General features: G+C 35.4%; 1 protein-coding gene across 1 annotated transcript in view; it reads right to left on the bottom strand.

Moving 5' to 3' along the window:
- Positions 1 to 21388, bottom strand: part of LOC105231878 (protein timeless homolog) — a 455353-nt gene that overhangs the window by 244774 nt on the left and 189191 nt on the right. The window lies entirely within an intron of this gene.

The following is a 21388-nucleotide window of genomic DNA, read 5'->3' as shown; positions in this document are numbered from 1 at the left end:
AAATTTTCACATTAATTTAATGCACTAATTGACCGGATTAGGAAATGCAGCACAACAGTAACAACAAATTGAGGCAAACTACTTTACAATTGCAATTAAACAAAGTGCAAGCACAAAACATTTGACACGAAAGTGCGACTGCATGTGATTAGGCGACCGAATAAAATGTGGTTGGCAGCGGCAATGAGAGAGGTGTAGCGGTGAAGCGAGAGCTGGAGAGAGGGAAGGGCGGATAAAGTGCTAAAACTATGCAAACAAAACGTGCAAATCTAATTTTATAACACTTGCATTTGTTGACAGAAAATCAACAAAGGCAGTTGGAAAACTTTGCAGCCGATAGCCGAGCAAAACGACAGGACATTTGCACGAAGCGCCGGAAAGAGAAAGCGGCGGTGGAAAGTGCGGATGAAAATGTAGTGAGTAGGCAAGCAGAAGTGATGGAAGCGAGGGAGCGCAGTGTAGAGGATGTAAAAGAGGGAGAGAGTGAAAGAGAAAATAGTGAGAAGAGGCAGGAGAGGGAGAGGAAGAGGGAGAGAGAGGAAGAGAGTGATTGAGCGCTTGTGTGCCAGTGGAGCGCAGCAACCGGAAGATAGCGTGTGAAAGTTTGCGAAATTTCGGCAAAACTTAATTTAAATGTGAATTGTGTGCGCGTAGGCGACTGTGCTGTGTGGCGGACGAGCGGCGACAATTGACAGATGATCACAAAAGCAAACACAAACAAATGCTAACAATTTTCCATTATCTTCCAACGCATAGTTTGGGAGTGAAAGCGTTTGTATATATATATATGAGTGCGTAAATGTATGTGTGTGTGTGAGTGAGTGCGATAGTAGGTGTGTGAGTACCATTGTGTGTGTGTGACAGTTTCCAAACTTTGCATTGTTGAAAATTTTCTCAATTTTTAGAAAAACAAATTTTTATGGTCACTTCAACATACAGTGCAACAAAAAAGCACACAAACCGGAGGCGAAAAATTGCTGAACAAATATTTAAATTTGCACAAATTTTGTGGCAATTGAGAGATAAATTGATAGCGCGGCTGTAAGCGTACTTTTTGAAGTGTCATCATATTTACACCACGAGCAAATTTAGTGATATAAACATATAGAGTAGTGTATATGTGTGTTTTTGATTTTGTAACAGACACGTGACACATGGCCGAAAGTCATAAAATTCATATTACGAAAAATGCAGTGCGCTATAATGTTGTTGTACATTTTTTTTGGGGGCAGATACATACTTTATAGTACCACATAATGTCGAAAAAACTATAAATAGTCACCAAAAGGAAAGACCACATACCATATTGCCACACAAAAGTGAACCCTAATAGTCAGGCCACATAGTCACTGACAGCAGCAACATTTTTTTTTGTTTTTTTTTTTCTAAAAATACATACAAACATTTTTGCACAGGCAATTTTCGGACCCTAGTCAACCAAATTGCCGCTGATGAGACCCAAAGATCAATGGCTGTTGGCGCAACGAATGGATTGTGTACGAAATTGAGGTCATAAGTCACTTATGCTTATGATGAGCTAACCTGCTGTGCACAATTTTCGGCGGCGGAGAAGAAAGCGACAGGAGGGTTGTGGGTAATTTTTTCGCAAACAAATACAGATATATGCATACACATATAATCACGCATATATTGGCATAAATAGCTGGGCATATTTGTGTCACACACGCACACTGCCACGCACTACCAAGGCCACTTCAACGGATGACACAAAAAACGGTTTATTTGGGGTAGCGCCGAAAAGTTTGGCCAATCGCCCACACACACACATACACACAAATGCACAAACACGCGTACAGGCTTAACGGTCAAGCAGCAGGCAATTTAGCAAATTATTAGAAAATCATAGTGGCACTTGTGGATATGTTGCAGCCGCACAGGCATGCCACAAATGACTAAGTGGTTGCTGGCAGTACAAAAAAAGCAATAATAAAAAATTAGACGCGCTGTTATGCAGAGCTGACCTTATCAGACATGCCACTTATATTGATTATTAATGCTGTCGCTAATGCTAACAACATATTCACTTATATAGATATCTAAAAATATATATATTTTACTCAGTCCAATACAGTTGTTGTGGTCTTCATTGTAAGCAGAGTTTGTAATTTGGTTTAAGGAACTTGCTGCTGTGGTATATGAAAGAGCAGTGGTAGCGTTATTACTTGTAAGACTTACTACTCAGTTTTCGAAGGGTCAGCTTCAACATACCGAATAGGTACCCAAAGATGTTTGAGCATTTTAGGATCACAATTAACGAAAAACCGGCAAGCGAACGAAAGTATATTTATTTCTTCCATATATTTTTAGCCCAAACGGGCTATTTCACATACCCAGAAGGAAAGGGAGGTCATATTAAATAGATTTCAACTTTTTATTTTGATTATAATAAAAAAACACTCGAGTCAGCCACGGATTCAGAAAGTTGCAAAATCGATAAAACTATTGATTTCACGCAGATGACCAAACTTGCTACAGCGAATCTGTACAGCAGGGCAACCCGTCGACAAACACAGCTGGTACGAGGAGAACATGTCCCAGTGGAAAGGAAGTGGAAGCAGTCTACCTCGCAATATGTATTGCGGTGGAACACGAACGGGGTAGGATAGATATAGAGAGTTGAAGAGGGTAGCAAGACGGATATGCAAACAAAAATAAAGAGACCGAAATGTGTGAGTATGACAAGCTGGCCGACAGGGGTAATACTCGAAAATTCTACGAAAAGAAGCGGCCGCTAACGGAAAGTTTCAAGACCGGACCAACAGGAGTATGAGGTTCCAAAATGGTGATCGAGAAATGGCGAACCCAATTCCCGTATGGATTTGGTTCTCAGCCAGGATAAGACGGAATATCTCCGGTCATCAAGCAAATAGTTATCGCATTCGCAACTTGACTCGAACATCTCTGTTGACAGTCACAACTTTGAAGTAGTAGACAATTTCCCCTAACTTGAAAGAAGAAATATCACCCTTGAAACCCAACGCAGAATAACTCCTACCGACAGGTGCTACTTAGGATTGAAAAGGCAATTGAGAAGTACAATCTCCTCTCGACGAACAAATTCCAAACTCTCTTCATTCCCGTCCTGCTATATGGTTCGGAGGCTTGGACAATGTCACCGACGAGTCGGTCTTAGTAGAGTTCGGGAGAAAGATTTTTCGAAAGATTTATGGCTCATTGCTCATTGCGAATACCGTAATCGATGGGACGATCAATAAGTATCTCTAAGAGAAAAATAAGATTTATTTAAATTGATTGAACGAAAAGAAAGTATAGATCGTACGGCTAGTCATACTCGGTTTATGAGGTGAGTTGGCTCTTTATAAGTAGTGTGAGTGGGATCTGGATTCACAGTCTAAATTTTTCAAATAATTTTTAAAGAAAATTAGCCCTCAGGAGGCAATAATTTCACTTTCAAGCCATGATATTTCTATTTAAGAAAATTCCTCGTTAAACTCTGTAACCAGTCGATGAAGAAAAGTTAGTAGTATTATTAAGAATTCACACTCGGAGTTGAAATTTCGTAATAAGATAAGCCAATCTCTAATGGTTACTCACTATATGAAGCACTTGATATTGTATTATAATCTTTCTTACAACTCATTCGATCGTTTTTCATATTCTACGCATAGCCAAAATAGTTTGAATATTCCATGAAAATTGACCTTTAAAAATAGTCTTCTACATAGTAACCACGATGTAAAGGTGGTATAAAAATACAACACTTAGACTGCTACATATGATACACTTGGCTTTGCTGCTTCAATAAAGCAATTAGTCGCTGACTTTTAGACGCTGCCAAATGATATAACAGCGAAAAAACTGACAAGAGAAAATCAAAAAATTCATGGAGCATATACAAAACAGACTTCGCTATACATAAATACAAAACCAAAACAGCTAAAATGTCTCTTACATAAATGCTAGTACAAGAATAAAGACTGTCTGTTAGCCGCCAACTATAGTATGTGCACACAACTTTATATATACATATGACCGAGTTCTTCTAAACCATGATAGCGTTGGTACATATCATGTGGTAATTGTATAACGGCAAATTTTTTCATGTGTATGGCAGAGAAATATCCTTGTGACGCAGATAAGCGCAAACGATAACAACAAATAAATTTGCTTTGGGTGAAGGGAGATGAGTGCGCGACAAATGGATAGTAAACATATACATGGATGATAGTGAGCGAGGCTTTAAGGCTGCAAGCACAAAGAAATTTGAGGAAGTAAGAATATGCCATGCGCCTAATAATTTTTGTAAATTTGATTTGATTATTGTGCCACAAGAACTTTTTCGTGTCGCATATGTATGCTATGAGTATATCGACTCCTTTATTCGACTGCTATTGATGAGGTTTCTTATTGATTGACTTTATCCGTAGCCAGAAAATAATGGGACGAATGCATATAAGGAATATATACCAAATGCTACGGTTATCACATATCAGAAATTTTATAATAAAGAAGGAATTGAATTTTTTTTTAGAAAATATTCGAAATTTTCGATAAAAATTTTGAAATAAAATGTCGATTTTGCAATTAATCGATAAAAATATAGATTTATTTTTGTAAGTGAAGTGTATACATACATATATAAATTTTGGACCATTTAGTGGGATAAGTGTTCAATTAGTATAATTTTTCATTAGCAATTGGAAAGATAGATAAATTTTCGATAATAAATATTTAACTTTTTTCAATTTTTATCGATAAAAAATATCGATACTTTTAATGAAATACATAACGCTTGGAAATACTGATGTTTAAAGATAAACTTTCGATAAATATATCGATTTTTTATTTAATCCAACTAAATCGATATATTTTTGAATTTTCTTGATTCAGTCGATTTTTAACCTTTTTTTACTCCAAGCATAATAACCTACTAGCAAAAAGTGAAAAACGCTCTTGGTACATCGATATATTATTGACCGATTTTATTTTAAATATTGTATATGTATGCTACGAGTATTTCGACTCTCGAATATACATATACCAAATGCTATGGTTAGGATAAATCACAAATTTTATAATAATGGATAAAAGATTTTTTTTTAGTAGAAACATACGTATGTACATTTTCGAAAAATTGATCGACAAAAATATCGTTTTTTTCAATTTAATCGATATATTTTTGTATGCAGAGTATATACATATGTATATAAAAAGATACATATTGGAAATTTTATCAGAAAAAGCGTTCATTTCATAAAACTTTTCTTAAGCGACAAAAGATATCGATACATTTCCGATAATAAATATTAATTTTTTTAATTTTTATCTACAAAAATATCAATATTTTAAAAATAAAATTTCGATAAGTATATCGATATTCGATATACATACATTTATCGATATATCGTTGCATTTTTGTTTTTTTTTTATTTGATCGATTTGTAATAAAAAGCAATCATTTAATCAAATTTTTCTTAAGCGATTGAAGATATCGATAAATTTCCGATAATTAGTTTTTACTTTTTTTAGCTTGTATCGATAAAAATATCGATATTTTCATTGCAGTACAAAGCACTTCGAAATACTGATGCTTAAAAATTAATTTTCGATACGTATAACGATATATCGATACATGTATATGTACATGTTTATGTATCGATATATGTATATCGATATATCGTTATATTTTTTGTATTTTTTTTATTCAGGCGATTTCTAATTTTTGTAGTTTTTTGCAAGCATATAATCTTACTACTACAAAGGTATATAAGTATGTACATATATCGAGGTATACCTCCGTGGTATATCGATGTATTAATGATCGATTTCATTGAAAAAAAAATTCAAATGATAAATATCGATACATTTTACACTTCAAAGCTAATGCTGTCGTTTGTAGATAGTTGGGAAAAATATAGTTGCAAATTATTAAAAGGTTTAAAATATATATCGATGGAAATCAGTAGATTGATTATTGGATTATTATATATGAGGCATAACGAAATATATCAGATCGAATCAGAATCTTAAAGATTAAATAAAAGTAAGAATTTTGAAAAAAGGCATTAACAATAAAATGCGGTTGTTAATCTTCTGACAAGCTCGAAGAGAAAAATAATTGAAATAACTTCTAAATATGTATTTGTGAGCACACATGTACATAAAAGAACTGCCTTCATATACGCTTCATCAACCTTTGACCCTAAATTTTGCACAAATAATGCTGGTATTTGGCTTTTGGCTATAATTTTATTTAAAGCTGTCGAAGAGATTATATATTTGTATTGAAGTATATGAATATGTGTAGCTGTAAGTTGGAGTGAGTGTGGCTGTGTATAGCTGTAGGTATGCTATATGGATAGTTGCGTCTGTGTGTGTATTCACGCGTGGCTTTATTATTATTTGCTTATGGCGTATTGTGTCACGTATTGCACGCACACATACACGCCCATATGAGCACACATTCGTAAGACTAGCCGCCAGCGAGGTTAAAATTGAAGCGCCGCAACCAAAGCAGGAAATAAAAATCAAAATTGAAAGGCGCACAAAGCAAGCAGTTAACCTTTCAACTGGCAAGCATATTTAAATAAAAGCAAAGGAAGAATTCTAATAAACTAAAACAAAACTGCGAACACACGCACTTACATATATACTTGTGTGGGTGTGTGTGTGTGGCAGCAGAGTTATTTGAAAGGATATTTCCTTGTGTTGTTCCCTTTCACGCACTACTTTACTATTCATTTTCATTTGCCTCAATTTTCAGCCAGTACATTAAACGCGTTTGTTTGCTTAGCATTTTTCTAATACTAAAAAACACACACACACGCATACACATATGCGCTCTCATATATATACAAAACCATGAAAGCAAGCCATCGCGTTACTGGTAGTTTTGTGGGTGAATTTTGTTTATTTGTTTATGGCTTTTGTACGCAATGTGGCTTAGTTTTAGCGAGCGAGCACTTAGAGATTTGCGCTTTCTTCCAGCGTTTGCTTTATCTTGCTCTATATTGCTATTTATGGTATGTATTTGCTTAGGCCTTTATGTTGGCACAAAGGGATTTACAATGCGAGATATGCACACATACATACAGAAATATGGAATTCTAAGAAAGCTGGCAATATTTCTGCGTAAACAAATAAAAATATAAGTATACAAAGTGTTGCCTACATTTAGGCGCTTAAAACTAGTAGTTACACACACATATGCTGGCGTGGTGGGCTTTTCACAAAATTGAAAAACTTTTTCAATAATATATTTGTTTTCATTTTTTTATTTCGCACATGCTTCATAGTTACACACATACGCTCTCACGCACACATACACATACATATATGCGTATTGTGTAAGATGATAGCAGTATTTGCAAGTAAAAGTTGATTTTATAATCTTTGCGTGAAGGCAGCCATTTATGTGCAGATTTGAAATGTATTATGCCGACACATACATTAGGGTGGCACTTATGAAACTAAATTTATATACTTTTTTCAGCGTTAATAAAAAGTTGTTGCTGTTATTTTTATTTTTTTTTATAAAATAAAATCGTTGTTGTTGTTGTCATAGCGATTTTGAAAATTGTGTTAAGAAAAAAATCGTCATTGGCATCATACATATATGCCTTGAAAATAGCATTCTTACATTCGAAATGTAAGACATGTTAGACTAAAGGCATAAAAATACCTGAAAAATATAGTAAAAGAAAAATATTGTAAAAATTTAGAATTCCATTATTTTTCATTTACTATTCCTAAAAAATCTTTAACGTAATAGAATCGAATAAGTGAATTCGGTTGGAAAAAAAGTTTAAGACCACCCGATGAAGATTTTTTGAAAATGTGTTTAAATATTTTCGCTACTTTTTAGAACCACCCTAACTCTCATATACAATATAAAATTGCAGTTGTTGTTATTGTTAACGCAAGATTTTTCGTCATTGACGCCATCTTTGCCTAGGAACAGGCACTTTTTACTGCATCCACATTACATTTGCTTTTGAAAATTGAAGACGTTTAAGGTTAGGGACGTCGAATTGCTTTATGAATTTAAAAATTATATTATTTTTAATTTACTATTTAAGAAATTCTATATAATGTAAATGAATCAACTAAGTGAATGAGATAGCAAAATAAAATTACTAAGGACTACCTTAATGTACAAAAATATTAGGATTGATAACAGAATAAAAGGTTTCGGAAATTTGTTTAAATTTTTTTTTATTTTTTAAAAACCACCTTAATGTAACTAAACAACCAATTAAGATAAAAGTGCAACCACCATACAATTAAAAGTAATTTTTAGGTCATCTAAAATCATTATATCTAGATTTTAGAACATCCCTAATGGGTGTTAATAAAGACTTTACTGAAACCACGACACAATTTTGTGCAGTTTCCATATGTATGAAATGTAGTATTTTTAGATTTTACAACTCCCCTAATGAATGTATATACTTGTACAAAAGTTATAAAATTCGTAAATGAAGCCAAATACCATATAATTTCAAGCATGATTTGAGACAGTAAAAAAAGTTATGACCATCCTAATGCATACAAATAGTATTGCTATATTAGCAAATATTGGCAATCTGATTTAAAGTGGCGCACCCTAATGCTCTTATAATATCATAGTTCTTAAATTATTTTAAGAACCACCCTAATGCCCTTAAAATAGCAAATATTTTAAATTACTTTAAGAACCACCCTAATACACTTATAATAGCCAATATTTTAAACTACTTTAAGAACTACCCTAATGCCCTAATAATAGCACATGTTTTAAATAATTTTAAGAACTACCCTAATGCCCTTAAAATAGCAAATATGTTAAATTACTTTAAGAACCACCCTAACAGCATTATACCAGACATAAAAGATGTAAGTGAAACCGCTCTGTCTCTTACAATGCCTTTACTATAAAGCTGCCAGGGGAATCAAAGGGAAATCAAAAGTTTACATAACTCACAGAGAAAAACATTTATGATTTTTCGCCCCTTTTTATTTATGTACGTACTCATTTTATGACATTTCTATTTTATTTTCACTTTTCTAGCGCAAACCCCACGACTTTAGTGTTTATTACACAACATTGTTGTTGTTGCTGGTGTTTTATATTTAGGTCAACCTTTGAGACGATCTCGAGGGTCGGTGAAGCTAACCAAAACAAGGTGTACATTTATATGTATGTAAATTACTTAACGCAAAAAGGATTGCGCACACACCTACACAGTCATACACTCACCCACACACACTCATATAGGTATTTACCGTTCAAAAAAGAGAAGTGAAAATTTTTTCGCATTTCACACAGACCGCTGGAATGCGTTGTGTCACTTTCACGGCATATTGCCAGCTGTGAGTGACAGCAATAAATGCAACAACATCGACCGCAACAACAACAACACGTGCGCTTGATACCACAAACGCAAGCAGTTGGCGAATCGTATGAGTAAAGGAAAAGAGTGAGATTGCTAAGGTGCTGGAATTTGTCAGCTACGGAGTAATAAGGAGCATAAACTTTTGATTGCAAAACTTTGAAAAGCGATAAAAATCGAATGGAAAGTTAAACGAGGAAATATAAAATTTAAAATAAACAAAAGAAAATTTATTAAATTAAACTTTGATGGTTTGATTTGTGCTGTGCAAAGTTATGCGTGAGTTGATTTCGGTTGACAATACGTTTTATAATAGCTACCAGTTATTTCCGGTTACCCGCGAGAGTTCTTCAAAAGTAAAAAATTTATAAATGATCAGCCGAGGCAATTTACGTATGTCCGTCTGTCAGTTTTTCGATATCGATCTGAAACTTTCCATACGCTCTTCTCATCCCAAAAAGATGCTATAGCTACCATATAAGCTAACCGCTGAAAATGAAGTTTTTGTTTGGAAAACTCTTTTATATGACAAGATATCCTCACGAAATTTCGCACTTTTTATAACCCAAAGCAACGCAATTAGCACCGAACATTAGGTTCAGATCGGACCGCTATAACATATAGCTGCCATACAAACTGACTAATGGAAATCAAGTTTTTGTTTGGAAAACTCTTTTATTTGACAAGATATCCTCACGAAATTTGGCACACTTTATAACCAAAGGCAAAGTTATTATCTCCAAAGATTTGGTTCATATCGGACTACTATATCTTATAGCGGCCATACAAACTGAACGTTCCAAACCTAGTCCTTGTATGGTAAGCTCTCTAAGATATCTCAACGAAATTTCTATTCCTGTATGCAAACTGTTTTATTTGTGAAGGTTGCTGCGAAGTTTAAGCTTTTTTCTCGTTTTAATTTCCATTTAAATTCAAGTCAAAGCTACTCCACTATAACGAAATACTATCAAATTAAAAGCAAAACACTCGCATTCAATGCAATCCATTACACTTAAAATTTAAGACCCTGAAATGCATCAAGTGTGAGCCACTGAAATTGCATCATCACCTTGAACGTAAGGTAAATATTTTATAGCCTCGCTTTAGGCGCACGCTCAATGCATCACACTGCTTGTATGCAAAACAAGTTGTTTAATATGTAATGAGAAGCACACGGCATGGCATGGCGCTGCACTTCCACTTCATTACGAAATTTTCAATTTAGTTGAAAGTGCAATCGTACACAGCAGCAAATATGCACACATATGTATGTGTGCGAAGCTGATGCAACACTCACTAACCCAGTAGCTGATGTGACAGAGTTCAAACTAGCACTTGACTCGTGAGTTTGCGAATGACTCTTCTCAAATGAGTAGTTCTTGCAGTTACTGAGAATCGAAGTTACACTTAAACTAGTTTATTTATGTAAAAATTCGATTTTCTTTGCGAATGCAAAAATATTTTTTTGGCCTACATTTGGGGGCGTAGTTGTATATTCACAGGTTTAGCATATTTTTAAGCGCAGATAACGGTATTCCTTTGGGAAATAAATGTGGCACAGGTGATTAGAAAATTTTGAAGGACAGGAATCATGAAATTGCTTGTTATTGCAAGCTTTTTTGGGGGTACAAATATGGGTATTGTTACTTCTGCGACTCCATGTGGTACGCTACAAGTTCTAGGAGAGTAATTTGTGGCTTAAAAGTAACGAAATGGATGTAGATTGATTTATATCATAGGAGTTAGCAAAACACGCACATGGTGTAGAATTTTGGTGAGTCGCTTAATAAAGAGACTGTATCAACCGCCTCTTCAACTGATGAAAATATTGCAGAGTGAAGGATACGGTGTTAGAAAATAGGTAAATGTTAGAGAGATGGCAAGAGAACTCGAGAACTCCCGCGGATCCGTTCGAATGATTTTGGTGGATATTTTTGGTATGAAACGATTTCTTGCTCGACTCATACCGATAAAGCTAAATTGTTTTCAAAAATAGTTCCGTAAACAGGTCTCTTTGGATCCCACATTCATGAAGAGCATTATAACTGCCGATGGGTAATGGGTTTATAAGTATGATATGCAAACAATTCAACAATTATCGGAATGGAGGGAAAAAGGGAGCCGAAATGGCCGTACTAAGGTGTTTGCCTGAGAAAATCCTTCGAAAAGGCCGAAATTTTGGAAGAACAATTCATGGATTTTACACGATGATAAAGCACCATTGCGTCGAACCACGATTGTGACCGAATTTAGAGCCAAAACGCAAAAAACACCATCGCTCAACCACCGTATTCACCAGATATAACTCTAAGCGATTTTTTGTTTGTTACCCAAACTGAAATTGCCGCTCCATGGAACCTGTTTTCAGTCGATCGAAGAGATAAATCGAAATTCGTTGAAAGAGCTGAAAGCTATCCCAAAAAATGCTTATGAAAATAATCAAACATCTGTGTTTTTGGTTCTTATTTAGTATACGGCTGTCGGTTCAGGTTTTAATTTTTAAGTAGTTGCATCCATTTGAAGGGTAAAAATTGATGATAGACAGGTGTCTGCTTAAAAAACCCCCCAAAAAAAAATTATTAATGCAACAGGTGAAAATAGGTAACGATTGAAACACTATTCGAAATTATAGTTTTCACCAAAATGGCGACTCCCCAAAACAGCTGTTTTCGTGAAAAAATATCTCAAATTTTTTTATGATTTCATAGCGCACCCAGCCTCAGACCTACAGACACTTACACTTTTGCTAAGAGTTGCTAAAGAATGTTGATCAAATTAAACACAGCTGCACTAGAAATAATAAAGCAAACTTGCCTAAACTAGTAATCTCGCCAACTTAGTCAAAAACTGTGCACTCAACTTACAAATAACGGTGCTTTAAAGTACTCTAGTGGCAGGCACTGCATTTGCACAGATAAAATACGAAAGAAAGTTACACTATTGAGCTGAACTCTTAAGTATTTATAGTTAGAGCTTACAGATTACAGTTACATACTGGCATGTGCGAGTATAATGTACGAAAACTATGTAATTGCATGTGGGTCATGAATGAGCTAAAGTGCCGCTGGCGCAGCTGCACAGCATGCGAAGCGAGGAATTGAAAGAACTAAAAAGAAAAAAGGAATTTCTAGAAAATTTTCTTGCACTAAGGCAAGTTGATTACTTGCCACACACGGTGTTTTAAAGAACTTATTGAACTGCTGCACAAATAAGTCAGCTGGTTGCCACTTCAACATGTTGCATGCATGCAAGCGACGTGTAAACTGTGCGTAAGGTGAAAGCAAAAATAATTTCCAGCATTAATTACGACACTTCAAGTGCTTTAAGGCCACTCAAATGCACGTTTCGCCGAGGAAATCTTACAATGTACGGAAGGATGGAGAAATATATGTAAGTGTGTGATGGAGAATGTGTTGTAAACATATACAGTTATAAAGTATGGTTATATATAGTATATGATAATATTGTATGATGTGGGTCTGAGCTTGTGAAAGAAAAATTGGAGAAATTTTAGCTGTGCGATTGAGTACAGAACCGCTGGCGCAGAAGAAATAGTTTACGCTATATAAATATATATATGGAATGAATAGCATATTTGTATATATTATGCAAGTGCAAGAGCAAGTTAACCCAGACAAAAGCAAAAATTGATTGCTAAAAGTGTTCAAATAAGTATGAAAAATAAATAAAAGTGTAAATTCTAAGGACTAAAATAAATAAATCGAAGAAAACAGTTTTATTTATTTAAATTAATAAAGGCTTATGAAAATATTCATTTATTGATACATTGGGAAAAATTAAGAAAATAAATACAAGAAAAAACATTAACATCGGCTACACTGGAGCTGTGATACTCTGTACAGGTGCATTTCTTATATATTTTAATCGGTTAGTTTGAACGATAGCATGTACTATATGCTACAATGATCCGTTCTGAACAATTTATTCGGAGATTGTAGCACTGCCTTGGATAATAAGAGATGCCAAATTTCGTGAAAATATATTTTCAAATGGAAACGATTTTCTTACAAAAACGTGATTTGTTCGTCGTTTGTATGGCAGCTATATGCTATAGTCGGCCGATCTGAACAATTTGCTGAGAGATTGTAGCGTTACTTTGGTCATTCACCAAATATCGCAAAGATATTTTGTCAAATGAAAAAGTTTTCTATACAAAGACATGGTTCTGATCGTTCAGTTTGTATGGCAGCTGTATGCTATAGTGGTCCGATATAGGCGATTTCGACAAATAAGTAGCTTCTTGCGACGAGAAAGACGTAAGCAAAATAAAAATATATTTCTCTCATATTGAACCCCTACTACATGCTGAGTAGAACTGGCGACCTTCAAATTATGTTAACACTGTGAGAGAAAGGTTGTTTCTAGGAAATTTGATAGCAAATCCCACAAAGACCATCATTTTACGATGAGTTCGGCATAATTCCAACAAGGTGGCAATGTCATCATATTTAATTTTTTGTTTAATTTCGCATAGGACACTCTTTTCTACCACATATTGGATTCTTATTCATTAGAAGTTAGAAATTTAAGAAATATGGCAACAAAGCTGAGAAATGTGGCAACATAGCTCCTAATTACTAGCATGTTGCAAGTTGCAGGGCTACATTATTACTCGCTATTTGAGATTAAGATTTTTCATAATACTTCGTTAAACTGTAGTATTTCTTATTTGAAAACATAAAATCGAGCATTTAAAAACGATTTAACCTGAGTACATAAAATAACTGAACGCATTGATTCATTAATCCACTCTTGGCAGACAAAGCTTCCAATTTTACGGATTAAAAATCATAGCTTTAATATTTCCATTATGTTCAAAAATCAAAGAATATTCTCTTGCATCTGAATTGCATAACCGTTGCAACTGTTGTTGAGTAAATAAAGCTGACATTGACGTAAATGCGAGTGACAGCGAAGCCGGCCCCTCAGACATTGAGGTGGCGATGCTAGTGAGTCGATGAGAACGTCTGTAGGTGAAACGCATGGCTGGTTAAGATACGGTATTGCAAGCGGCAGCCAGCGGGCAAAACAGCAAACGAAGCACTCGACACAGCGCAACAGCGGCAATCGAGTGTGCACACATGTAAAGTGGCGTTCGTGAGCTCAAAGCAAGGGCGTGGGAGAACGTGCAGCGAAAACAACCCTACACTGGTGGACAATAGCTGAGCGCAGCTCATCCAAAAATCAACGCAAGTGTGTACACTGACGTCCATGCCTATGAACGAAGTTACCGAGCAAACATGTATGATGAGCAGGGAGTAAGAGGATCGGGTACTGTTGTTGCTGCAATTGTTGTTGAATATGACGACGCTATCAAATAAATACAGTGGCTGATGCAAACGTACGCCTGCAATGCAATACTCTGCAAGGCGCAAGCAATGAAATGCAGAACGAAGCGAAGTACTACAGGGCGTATGAGCAACATAGCTGCCTAGCACTGCGCGGTAGTACACGGCGTATGTGCGACGTGGCATTGCTGTGGTTGCACTCTTTGTGATCTTCTGCAATTTTACTCACTTTTACCCACATTTACTATGGTTCTGCAGCGCCGACTTGGCACTTCTGCAACTTCTAGTAGAGAGGGGTGGGACATTGTGCGCGTAGAGAAGCTTAGTCATGCAAGAAATTACTGCTGGCAACGATGGCGTGCATTCATATTCGCGCTTCCATTTAAATTTAAATATGCGGGACAGCAAAAGAAACCTCAATGGTTTAAGTTCTACAATGCAATAACTGGAAGATAAAGGAAGTAGAGAGCGAAAGTAGTAAAAGAGGCACAATGGCAGGCAGAGCGTAACAGTTGGAAGGGTGTACGGTTAAAATGGAATATGGAATTAATATATTTATATATGTATGCACATATATACATATACATTATACATTGTGTTACAGTTATATGCTGACATATGCGCTTGCATTAAAAATACTAGAGTTGCTGTATATTTTTGCTACAAAACAATAGTTAAATATCGTTGCTGCATTAGTTATAGTACAGTTGATTTAAGGAAGTGGAAAATAACAAACAAATAATGCATGCATTGTTGTAGAATTAGCTGAGTAAAATTCAAATATACATTCATATTTCCAAAGACTACAAGGAAATAAATTGTAAAAATTAAATAATTCTAACTGAAAAGGAATACAGATGTGTTAGAATAAGCTTATTTAATGAAGTAAATCAAACGTAATTAGAAAAATAAGACAAAATGTTAATTTCGGTTACACTGAAGCTCTCTCTGAACACTCTTCACAGGTACATTTCCTCTAGCAACTACATATAAAACTAAATCTAAAACCTCACGCGCCAACAACTTCCATCTCACAAGGAAGCATTTTTTGATATAACCAGCATTCAAGTCGAATTAATCTTACTTAAAAAAAAAGAAAGAAAGCGCTTTATCTTGATTTTTATCATACCGTTTGTATGGCAGCTATATGTTATAGTGGTCCGATCTGAACAATTTCTTCTGAGATTATGCCGTTGCCTTGAATAATAATCCACGTTAAATTTCGTTAAGATATCTCGTCAAATAAAAAAGCTTTCCATACAAGGACTTGATTTTGACCCATCAATTTGTATGGCAGCTATATGCTACAGTTGTTCGATCTGAACAATTTATACGGAGAAACCAGCAATGCCTTAGACCATAATCCATGCCAAATTACGTAAAAATATCATTTCAAGTAAAGAAATTTTCCATTAAAAAAACTTGATTTTGTTGGTTCAGTTTGTAGGGCAGCTGTATGTTATATAGACCGATATCGGCGGTTCTGACAAATGAGCAGCTTATTGGAGAGAAAACGGTCTCTAAAAATTTTGGACCGATATCTTAAAAAATTAGCCACAAACGGACATTGCTTAAACTACTCAGCTAAGATCTGGAGGTACAAACCTTGCGAAAGCTCTGTGTTGCTGAGCATTACATACCCTTTATCGGAGTTGCGGTCAATCGTGTGCTCATGTCACATTTTTTCGATCTCATACTAAAGTATATCTGATATTATACGTTCATTTCATCTTTCTAAGGTATCTTATATATTGACTGATATATATCGCATAAAGCCCAAAAACCAGAAATTCGATTCATTATATGGGGACTACGGGAAATATTGCCCCCATTTCATACGTTTTAAGAACAAGAATACAGTCTCATTTGAGAGTCTCTGAATTTCTTAAAGATAACCGGAAGTTCAAAAACTTCTATATTAAATATATGAAGGCTAGGCGAAGTATTGAAACTGAGGTGCATTATTCTTGGAAGAACATACTCTCCACATTCCAATAACATAGCTTATAGATTAAACAATATTTTCGGTAAGGAGCTAACCATAGGCACTGAAGTTTACATATTCTGCATCTGGAGGCTTGAAAGTTTATGGCTTCATTTCGAGAAAGTTTTAGATGTGAGTTAGAAGACCGTTAGGGTACAGAATTTGTGCACAGTTTTATTCCGATATTATCATTGGCGCTTGATTTATACAAGTAGACTGTAAAGCCAAAGGATCTGATGTAAATTAAATTTATGCTATATGTATAATGACCGAAGTGGATTTTAAGGAAGCTGTTACCATCAAGGAGTTCATCGGCAAGTTCTTTGTTGCTGCTGCCTTTTCTTCAGCTGCTGGCGCTGGCGCTACTGCCGAAAAGAAGAAAGCAGCCAAAAAGGAGGAGTCGGAGTACGAGAAAGACGACGATATGGGTTTCGGTTTTCTCGACTAAAGAACTCAACACTAAAATACGAAGAGATGATCGCGGAATTTCTTTGAAACATCTCACACCTTAACCAATATTTTAGATGTATTTGCTTTTAAGCTCCAACCAGAATTAAAGGAAGTACTATGGTATATATATTCGATACAAAGTCAGTTATAGAAAGCAAGGGTCTAATATTCGGTACGTGGTTAAGTAAAGTGAAGTCATTTATAGTTCTATATATATACATATATATTTTTTTTTTTGAAATGAGAGTTAGCAAATCTGCGAAGCTCTATTTCTAGTATCTTTATTCTATTTGATTTTTGGATCGGTAGTACACAATATCCCAGAAATTGGCTGTGCCACGTCAACAAACCTTACAAAAAAAAAAAAAAAAACAAAAAAAAAAAAAAAAACATATGCTCACAGAATTTTGCTTATGAAAAGCACCATTCATCATCTCCAGTAAAGTAGAAGTACCACATACACTTAAGACTCAGCAATGCGTCCACTTTTATTGTCCATGCGTGGCACATTTGTTTACCAAAAGTATACCACGCAGCACTTCAAAGCAACGCAAATCGGTTTTAAATAAATGCCAAACCATTACCGAGCATTAACCGAATCTAGAGCGACCATTAGGCAATAAGCTAAGCACAACCGATCACACACACACGCGCGCACATCAATCACTTCGGAGTAAAGTGCCCACTGCGCCTATAAGTATGCTACAACATTTGTTTGGCAACCCCATAAATGTTGGCGAAAGTAGAACGCCACATGAGCAAATATATCATAGCTTTCCACCTTTCTATGAGAGCACGAGCAATATTTATTTACAGTACTTGGACGGCGCTACTTTATTGTTTGTTTGTGTATGTGCAGATTTGTGTATATTTTTAGGTCAGTGCAGTGGCGCTCACTTCAACAACAGCAACAACAACAGCGGTAGCACAATAAATTTCCGGCATGATATTACACGAAAAAGCCACCTCAAGTAAGCCACACTTTGCAGCAAGAGCAGTAGCTCAATTTTATTGAGTCATAAGAGCCACATATTTTCACATACATATATCTGATTGTGTGTGAGTGTGCATATATCATGTTTATGTAAACCAGGTTAAAATGTCATTTTATAGCCAAAACAAAATTTGCGCCGCAAGTTGCCAGCAGCACTGCTACCAGCACCACTTTGTGTTGTTGTTGCTGCTGCCACCTTTTGCGGCAAAGGCAAGTATGTCAAGCAGTGTTCTGTTGTTGTTGGCGCCGCCTTTGACTAGTGATTACACTGTCTTGCTGCCTTGTTTGCCTGTGTGTGTGTGCTTTGATTTCTCTCGCTTGACTGTTCATTTCTATGTCGCATTACTTCTCGATAGACAAATGTGTGTGTGTGTGTTTGTGAGCGCTGAATAATGGCCTGAATTTATTGTCATTTTGTGCAAAATTTGTGATGCTGCAAAGGCGAATACCAAACGTATGTGAAGCTTTCAAGCAAGTGAGCGCATATTTGTGTGTGTATGTATGTGTGTGGTATGCCTTCATGTGTCTGCATGTGCGTTTGTGACTATTATCTGTCATCTGAAATGAAGTGAGGCCACACGTGCTTTTTGCCTATCGCACAACCCATTAAGCGACCTACATATGCAAATATATAAAATGCTAACGGTAAAATATTATTAAAAAAATATACAAAAAAAAGAAAAAGCGTTAACTTCGGTCACACCGAAGCCATAATACCCTTCACAGGTGCACTTTTTATATCATAAAAGGGAATAATAGGATTTTTTTCAGCATTTTGACCAGTCAGTTTGTATGGCAGCTATATGCTATATTTATCCGATCTGAACAGTTTCTTTGAAAATTATAACGAGAGCTTGAATAATAATCTATGCCGAATTTCGTAAAGATATCTTAACAGATAAAAAAGTTTTCCTCACAAGGACTAGATTTTGATTAGTCAGTTTGTATGGCAGCTATATGCTATAGAGGTCCGATCTGAACAATTTGTTCGGAGATTATAGTGTTGCCTTAAATAAGATTTTGCACCAAATTTCGTTCAAATATTTTGTCAAAAAAAAAGTTTTCCTTACAAGTACAGGCATTTGAGTGTTCAGGTTGTATGACAGCTATAGGCTAAAGTTATTCCATCTGAACAATTTATTCGCAGATAATAGTAATGCATTGGACAAAAATATATGCAAAATTTTGTTAAGATATTTTATCGGGTAAAAAACTTTTCCATACAAGGACTTGATTTTGATCGGTCAGTTTGTATGGCAGCTATATGCTATAGTAGTCAAATATCAGCGGTTCCCACAAATAAGAAGCTTTTTGGGGAGAAAAGTACATATGCGAAATTTCAGATCGATATCTTGAAAACTGAAAGTGTAGTTCGTGTAGAGGGTATGAAAAATAAAACTCTAAGTAACCCACATACACATATACAAAAGTAAATAACCTTTCATATATAATGTATGCTGCAACTTTTTCTGCATATCAAAGCAGTTTCGCCTACCCCATAACCACTCTGAAACCGCTGCCACCCCCTTCACAGCGCCTTACCTTTGTACAGCGATCCACTTCATTTTCGCTGTGGCATCCTTTTTCCCTTTTGATGCCACTTTTATTATTTATTTACGTGATTCATGCATTGTTTATAGCCGTGAACATATGTAAATGGGTGTTTCGTATAACAGTACAACAAATACAAGAGCATACCTGTAATAAAAGAGCGAGAAAAAGGAGGTTATTTTAATACATTTATATGTAAATATGTATGTATATATATTTGTATATATTATATACAAAAATTTGGCCATAAAATGCAGTAAAAAATCCGTAAAAGCAAAATAATTTAAATTGAAATAGTGAAAATATCGAAGTGAGATGAATTAGCTTGCCACAACACACACAAACGCTGACAAAAGACGCAGGAGCTTCACATTTTTCATTTTTTTTGCCATTATAAACTCTTCCTCTCCCCTTACACATCCTACGCCTGTAACAAAAAAGGGTTCCATCAAATTTTGTATGACTCACAAAAGTGACCCGAAAGTGTGCCAACACCGGCCGTTCTGCTTTTATCTCATTTGTTATAGCGGCTTTGCCAACCGCCGCGCTGCTCTGCTTCATGGCATATCCTGCCGGCGCATTTGGTCCTTTCTGCTCTCAATTTTTGGCAAGCAGCATGATGAAAAGATTTAGATAAATTATGTATTGCGCATAATTGAAAGTGGTAGCGCTCGTTTGCCTCTTCGTTCGCCGTCGCCAAGCAGCGATTTGATAGAGAAAAACATTTCTTAGCCTACTTTAAGGCGTCTACACTCAATTAAGATAATTTTGTGCATTTTAGAGCGGTTGGGCACATTTAATTTGAAGCGATTAATTTGCAATTTGCATTTATTTATAATTTGGAACGCGCTCACCACTACAGGCACAAATGAACGGGTATAAATAATGCGTTTGGGTGGTACTCAGTTGCGATAAGCGCATAAATCGTTGTTATGAAATTATTATTAGCGCATTTTTTTGATAAATTGTTTATGCTTTTAATTATGTTTAGCGACTTTGAACACAGCTAAGCGTGAATTATTTAAAACGGCGGGCGCCACACATTTTAGTGAAAGGACATATCTCAAGACTTAGTGGAACAATTTGAACAAAGTTCGGCACAAAGTACTTTGCTGCCATCCCTATGTTACAGCGCTAAAAGGGAGAAATCGAAATTTTAAAAACCATCGGACTATTTCACTTTCCATTATAGCAATCCAGCAATAGTAGATATATAGAAAAATATATATATTATATTATAGAAAATTTTTCACGAATAAAGCCTTTAAATTGTGCCATCGTCTCACCAAAAAATTGTCAAAATCTGTTAAAACAGTTCCAGCTAACAGATAACGCATACATATGTGTACTCCAGTTCTCCCTTATTTCGTGTAGTACATTGGGTAGTCTAAAAAGTCTTTTCGTATTTCTAATTCAACTTTTTTTATTTTACAATCATTATAAACTTTAATGCACCAAATATGTACCATTTTGGTCGACCACTTTTTGTCATTTTTCCTATAAAGACATTATTCCATCAACTTTACTGGTTTCTCAGCGAAAAACTGTGTCAAGTAATTTTCAGAGGATTCTCTTGAAGCCAACTTTACTCTATTAAGAGAGTTCTGCATTGAACGAAACAAATGGTAGGCCGATAGTGCAAGGTCAAGGCTATATGGTGGATGCATCAGAACTTCCCAGCCAAGCTCTCCCAGTTTTTGGCGAGTAATCAAAGATGTGTGTGGTCTAGCGTTGTCCTGATGGAAGA

This window comes from Bactrocera dorsalis, chromosome 2, assembly GCF_023373825.1.
Source record: "Bactrocera dorsalis isolate Fly_Bdor chromosome 2, ASM2337382v1, whole genome shotgun sequence".
Classification (NCBI taxonomy): Eukaryota; Metazoa; Arthropoda; class Insecta; order Diptera; family Tephritidae; genus Bactrocera; species Bactrocera dorsalis.
This window is presented reverse-complemented; position numbering and strand designations above follow the sequence as displayed.